General features: G+C 39.9%; 1 non-coding gene across 1 annotated transcript; it reads left to right on the forward strand.

Annotated features, from left to right (window-relative positions):
* Positions 1-1,340: 1,340 nt before the first annotated feature.
* On the forward strand, positions 1,341-1,444 carry LOC112787347 (small nucleolar RNA R71). The gene has a single exon (XR_003194765.1). It is a non-coding gene; the product is annotated as a small nucleolar RNA R71 (small nucleolar RNA).
* The last annotated feature ends 5,541 nt before the right edge of the window (positions 1,445-6,985 follow it).

Genomic DNA, 6,985 nt, shown 5'->3' on the forward strand with positions numbered 1-6,985 from the left:
TCTTCATAAGAGTCAGAGGCATCACATTTATGCTAGCTCCTAGATCACAGAATCCTCTGTCAATTTTTGTTTCTCCTATGATGCAGGGGATATGAAAACTTCCTGGGTCTGTTTTCTTAGAGACTATGTCCTTCTTGATGAGGGCACTGCATTCTTTGTTCATTATTACAGTTTGTCCTCCCTTCAAAACTCTTTTCTTGCTCAGCAATTCCTTTAAATACTTGATATGTGTAGGCATCTGCTGGAGAATCTCAAGAAAGGGAATATTGATATGGAGAGACTTAAATGTCTCTAAAAACCTTGAATAGGTTTTCCCTTTTTCTCCTCCTCCTAACCTCTGAGGAAATGGTGCTTTTGGTTGGTATGTTTCCAGCATGCCTTTTTGCAGTTCCTTGGCTTGCTCATTTTCACTTTCCTGCTTAGCTTCTTCCACACCTTCCTTCAAGATTTCTGGCTCCTGTTCTGAGGGTCTGATTCCTTCTTCTTCTGAGACTTCCTTCAATATGGTGATGACCTTGCATTCTTCCCATCTCACTCCCTTTTGTTCCCCTTTAGGATTCTTTTCTGTGTCACTAGGGAACACTGCAGTTGACTTGGGGGCCTGTTGAGATAGCTCTCCTACTTGAGACTCCATCCTCTTGAGTTTTTCACCATGGTTCCTTAAGGTAGATCTCACATCATCCCTAAAGCTTTTCAACTCACTTATGTCCTGACCCATGTTTGCCAGCATTCCTTCTATCCTGTTTAATTGATCTTGAAATTGTTGGTTCGGATTAGGTTGGGTAGGTTGATTATTTTGGCCATGATATGATGGTTGGGAGTAAGTGTTTTGTGTGGCTTGGTATGATCTTTTGTTGGAGTTTTGGTATGTGGACTTGTTATGTTGGTTTTGCTGGTTTCCCCACCCAAAGTTTGGGTGATTTTTCCAGCCTGGGTTGTAAGTGTTGGAATGTGGATCATATGGTTGCCTTTGTTGATTTCCTACATAATTGGCCTCTTCCCAATCACCTCCTTCAGTGCTTACTTCCTCTTGATCTTGTGTGTGTATTGCAGCCACTTGCTTTGTTTCTAATTTCCTGGTGAGCTCTGCTAGTTGCTTGGCAAACACCTTGTTTTGGGCTAAAATTGTATCAACATGGTTCAGCTCCATGACTCCCTTAGTGTTGTGTCTCTCTGAAGCATAGTAGTACTCATTCTCAGCCACTGTCTCAATCACTTCAATGGCTTCTTCCACAGTCTTTTTCCTGTTCAATGAACCTCCTGATGAATGGTCTACAGCCTTCCTTGATTCATAAGAAAGTCCATCATAGAAAATATGCAATTGCACCCAGTCATGGAACATGTCTGGTGGGCATTTCCTTGTCAAATCCTTGAATCTCTCCCATGCCTCGTAGAGAGTTTCACCATCTTGTTGTCTAAAAGTCTGAACCTCAGATCGAAGCCTATTGACCTTTTGTGGGGGGTAGAAACGTGCCAGAAACTTGCTTTCCACCTCATCCCAGGTTGTTAGGCTCCCCTTTGGGAATGATTCCAGCCACTTAGCTGCCTTGTCCCTAAGTGAAAATGGGAACAAGAGCAGTTTATAGGTATCTTCCTGGACTCCATTGGACTTCACAGTGTCGCAAATTCTCAGGAATTTTGTGAGATGTTGGTTTGGATCTTCATTAGCACTCCCACCAAATGAACAATGATCCTCCACAAGTGATATTAGCTGTGGTTTGAGTTCAAAATTGTTGGCCTGAATGGGTGGTTTCTGAATGCTGCTACCACAATTCCCAGAGGTTGGGTTTATGTATGAACCAAGAACCCTCCTCTCAGGAATGGCATTGTTTCCATCAGCCCTCTCATGGTTGTGAACTTCTCTATCCATGTTGAGATCTAAAGCTTCCTCAAAATTGTCCTCAGATTCTCCTTCAGATTCCTCTTCTCTCAGTACTCTCTTCCCTCTTGCTTCCCTTCTAAGTCTATGAAGGGTCCTCTCTGGTTCGGTATATGGAGGAGTTGATGTCTCTCCTCTCCTACCTGTCATACAAGAACACAGCACAGGCACCAAACAAGTGAAATACTCTTGGTTAATGGAAGAGTATGGTTAGAGCAGTTGAGGAATTAATTCAAATAGTTAGTGAGTCAGTGAGTTAGTTGCTTGAATTTAAAGGCATAAAGAAAGAAAACAAGTAACAGAGTGCAGAAGTTAAAATTCAACAAGTAACTTGAACTAAATTATCAAAACAAAAAAAATGCTCAATCTAGTTAACTTCCAATTTGAGAATTGTCAATCGAAAACCAATCCCCGGCAACGGCGCCATAAACTTGATGCGCATAAACTTGTTATGCTACGATGTAGGAAATTGCACGATCGGCAAAATTCCTTCCGGCAAGTGCACCGGTTATCGTCAAGTAAAAACTCACAATAGAGTGAGGTCGAATCCCACAAGGATTGGTTGAGTGAGAAATTCGGATTAGAAGTATGTTCTAGTTGAGCGGAATCAAGATTTAGATGAGAATTGCGGAATGTAAAATTGCATGAATTAAAGAGCGAGAAGCTAAATTGCTGAAATTGAAAGGGATGGGGGTGATTGCATGAATTTAATTGCAGAATGTAAAGAGAAAGTGGTAAATCAGAAATGGGGAGTTCATTGGGTGTTAGGAGATATTGAGATCTCCGAATCAAAACAACTTTTATCCCTTCCTCAACCAATGCATTCATTGAATTTTGCTTGGCAATCTTATATGATTGGATCCCAATCCCTTGGCTCACCAATTCTCTCTAAAAACAAACAAATTCCCAATCCATTGGTTTAAATGTTCATAAGAAGAGATGATGCTCGATCACTGATTATACCACACAGTTTCATGAACCACAATTTGGTAGGATTACATGTCACAATATCCATCCAAACCCCAATCCAATTCTCTGTGAGAAAGCTTCTCTAGCATGAATCCTCCATTCCTTTCCCAAGGTTCCGAAGGATTCCAATTATGGGTAGTTTCTTTCCCAAGACAACTACCCAATGGAATTAAATCGAGAAGCTTTCTAACAAAATTCAAGAGAAAAGATTGAAGAAGAAGATAAAACTATTATTGATTCATTGAATTACAATAGAGCTCCCTAACCCAATGAAAGGGGTTTAGTGAGTCATAGCTCTGAATTCAATTACAAAACTAAAAGAAAATCATCCAAAGTTCCCCGTGTAAAAAGTTCCTAAACTAACTTAAATTCTATCCTATTTATACACTTTCTAAATTGAGCTTCTGTTGTGTTTCTTGGGCTTTGAGGCCTTTCCCTGATTTCCTTTTGCTTTGGGTTTATGGTCCATAATCCTGATGAGGCTGTGATCCAATTATGTAACATTCATTGAGCAAACTTAGTGATACACAAGTAATGACACAAGACTCAACAAATTGAAGCTCCAGACTCATCAATTCTTCAGGCCCAATCCCATAAACCATGATATTCAATTGGGTTTCATACCATAATACGTTTAAGTTAATGTTTGTGCTCAAATGCTAACTTAAACTTCAATATATTTGGCCCAGAAACCCCTTTCAAAAAGTGGCGTTTAAGTTGAAGTTTAAGTTTCAGTTTAAGGTTAAACTGAAACTTAAACGTGGAAATGGAAGAAAGCAACCCAGGAGTGTGAAATGTCGAACACGTTTAAGCTTCAGTTTAAGGTTAAACTGAAGCTTAAACGTGGAAATGAAGAAAGCAACCCTGGAGGAGCAATTGGGTCGAACACGTTTAAGCTTCAGTTTAAGGTTAAACTGAAGCTTAAACGTGGAAATGAGAAAGCAACCCTGGAGGAGAGAAATAGTCGAACACGTTTAAGCTCCAGTTTAAGGTTAAACTGGAGCTTAAACGTGGAAATGCTCCTGGTGCCTTTCTTACTTCTGGCGTTTAACCTCCAGTTTAAGGTTAAACTGGAGGTTAAACGTGGAAATGCTTCCTGGTGAGAAATTGTGTCGAACACGTTTAAGCTCCAGTTTAACCTTAAACTGGAGCTTAAACGTGGAAATGCTCCCTTGGTGAAATTCTCATTCTGGCGTTTAACTTCCAGTTTAAGGTTAAACTGGAGGTTAAACGCCAGTTCCAGCATTTCTTAGCCTTCATGATTCTGGCGTTTAAGCTCCAGTTTAGGCTTAAACTGGAACTTAAACGCCATTTCTAGCATTATTTGGCTTGGTAGTTTAAGTTCCAGTTTAAGCTTAAACTGGAACTTAAACTCCACATGTGATATTCAAGCTTCCTTTATTGATTTTGTTGCTTCCTTGCCTAGCCTCTTCTTCCCTGAAATCATCCAAACAATTGCATCAAAGTCTTGCAAAATTTCATGAGAAATCTTCCATTCATAGCATTCAAGTAATATAACTAAAAACTCATGGAATTTGCATCAAAATCATACTGTTTGGATGGTTCATTGCTTTGTTATTCATTTAACCATTCTTGGTTACTTTAAGCTCAAGAAAATGCATAAAACAACTAAAACTAACAGAAAAATGCTAGTGAAACTAGCCTAAGATGCCTTGGCATCAGATCCCAATTCCTTGGCAACCCAATCTCTCTAAGCTTGAACAGTTGCCCAATTCCTTGATTTAATTGCTCATGGGAAGAGATGAATTATGGTCACTGATTATACCACATGCATTCCCAAATCAAAGTGTTGGTAGGATTATATGTCACTATATCCATCCAAACCCCAATTTGGTCCAGCATGAGAAAGTATTTTTAGCATGATCTCCTCATTCCTCTTCCAAGGTTCAGAGGAGATCCAATTATGGAGAGCTTCTCTTCCAAGATAGCAAACCAATTGGATGAAGAACGAAAGCTTTCTAGTAAAATCAAGAGAAAAGAAAGAAGAAGAATAATGAAAACTATTATTGATCCATCAAATTACAACAGAGCTCCCTAACCCAATGAAAAGGTGTTTAGTTGTTCATAGCTCTGGAAATGGAAAGCAAAAATAAAAAGTACATTCTGAAAAATAAACTAGAAGTTGCAGAGAAAGTAAAATATATAGAGTATAGTTCTCAAGTTCCCGATCTCTATTTTAATTCAAAACTATCCCTATATATACTACTCTTTATATCCTCTAGTTAGCTCTTCAAGTCTTGGATATGGGCCTTTGATCTTCAGTTGAAGCAGTTACAGTCTCTAGTGGGCTCAGCTTTGCTTGCAAAGAAAGTGTGAGTTAGGCATGATGGGAAGTTAGCTAGGACGTTAGTGGCGTTAACGTTAAGTGTAAATTTGGGTTCGAGAGCGTTAGTGACGATAACTTTGTCACTAACGTTCCAAACTAAATGATCCACGTTAACTTCAACGTTAGTGGTACTAACGTGGCCTCTTAGTCCTTCGCAAACGTTATTGGCACTCACTTTTACCAATAACGTTGCTTCTTATCCCTTTCTTCCACGTTAATGGTCCACGTTAGTGTAACTAATGTGGCCCTTAACATGGGCATGCCTAAGCTTCGAGAGCGTTAGTGACAATCACCTTTGTCACTAACATTTCAAAGTGCCCCTCTTTCCCACGTTAGTTCTCCACGTTAGTGTAACTAACGTGGCCACTAACGTGGCCACTAACGTGGGTATGCTTGCCATCTCCAATATTAGTGACAAAGGTGAGTGTCACTAACGTTGGCCTATAATTCATTGCTCCACGTTATCCTTCACGTTTGTGGTCTTAACGTGACCACTAACATAGGCAATACAAGCTTGGCCTAGCGTTAGTGACATAGGTGAGTGTCACTAACGCTTGCGATCCCTCTTTACTCCACGTTAGAGTCCACGTTAATTGGATTAACATGGCTCTTAACGTGGCTTAGTGTGGCGTTAGTGGTGATCACTTTCACCACCAACGTTGGAGCTCCCCTTTTTTCCACGTTAGTTACCACGTTAGTGTAACTAATGTGGCAACTAACGTGGGCTATGATGGCATTCAAGGGCGTTATTGGTGGTAACTTTTTCCACTAACGTTGCAAGCTTGCTCCCTTTCCACGTTAGTGGTCACGTTAGTGTAACCAACATGGCTCCTAACGTGGCTCTTCTATGCTTTCTTTTTCCTGAAATCAAACCAACAAGGTGCATCAAAGCTTTGTTTCAAGTCATGAGATCATGCATCATCCATATTATCATTCAATTCATGCATAATTCTCATGAAATTATGTAAAGTTCACAATGTTTGCTTGAATCAAGATGTAAGTGTATATTTACCCAAAACTTGCTTATTTACTAAGAAAATGCATGAAACTATCCTAAAAGAGTAAAGAAAAAGCTCAGTAAAACTGGCCAAAATACCCTGGCATCGCAACACCAAACTTAAAGCTTGCTTATTCCTAAGCAAGTACTGAAGCATAAGAATGATGAATGAAAGAACAAGAGAAACAAGTTCTTATTACAGAAGTAAAGTTCTTGGGTTCATGGGGTTTCATGCATAGCAATTTAGGTTCATTCCTTTACTGGTTTTCAGGTCCCTATTATGCTTTTGAATACTTGCTTGATTGCATCCTATGAGATCCTTATTCCTTGATATCCCCCTTCTTTTCAGGGTTTATTGCATTTCTTATGCTAAGTGCTCTGTAAGGGGGCGACTCTTTAAAATAAGCTTTCAGCCAACACTCCCGAACCAGTTGGTTCAAGGTGCTAGGTGTTGAAACACCCCTAAGGACTTACTCCCTCAAGTCTCTCTCCCCCATACATGCACACCACAGGCATATGGTTTGTTATTTTCTTTCCTTGAGGCCTTGGTGTCCAGCACCTCTTTGGATTACTAAGTGTTCTGTAGCAAGGTTGCTCTTGATAGTGGATTTTCAGTTGATAATCCCGGGTTAGTTAACCCAAGTTACCGAGTGATGAAGCACTCCTAAGAACTTATTCATCCAAGCAGATCCTTGGTACAGGAACACCACAGACATATCCCTCAAGATTTAAACCCTTGGTGCCTAGCTTTATTTCTTATTCTTTTTCTTTCTTTTTCCAATTCTCACTGTTC

The sequence above is a fragment of the Arachis hypogaea genome, chromosome 20, assembly GCF_003086295.3.
Source record: "Arachis hypogaea cultivar Tifrunner chromosome 20, arahy.Tifrunner.gnm2.J5K5, whole genome shotgun sequence".
Taxonomy (NCBI): Eukaryota; Viridiplantae; Streptophyta; class Magnoliopsida; order Fabales; family Fabaceae; genus Arachis; species Arachis hypogaea.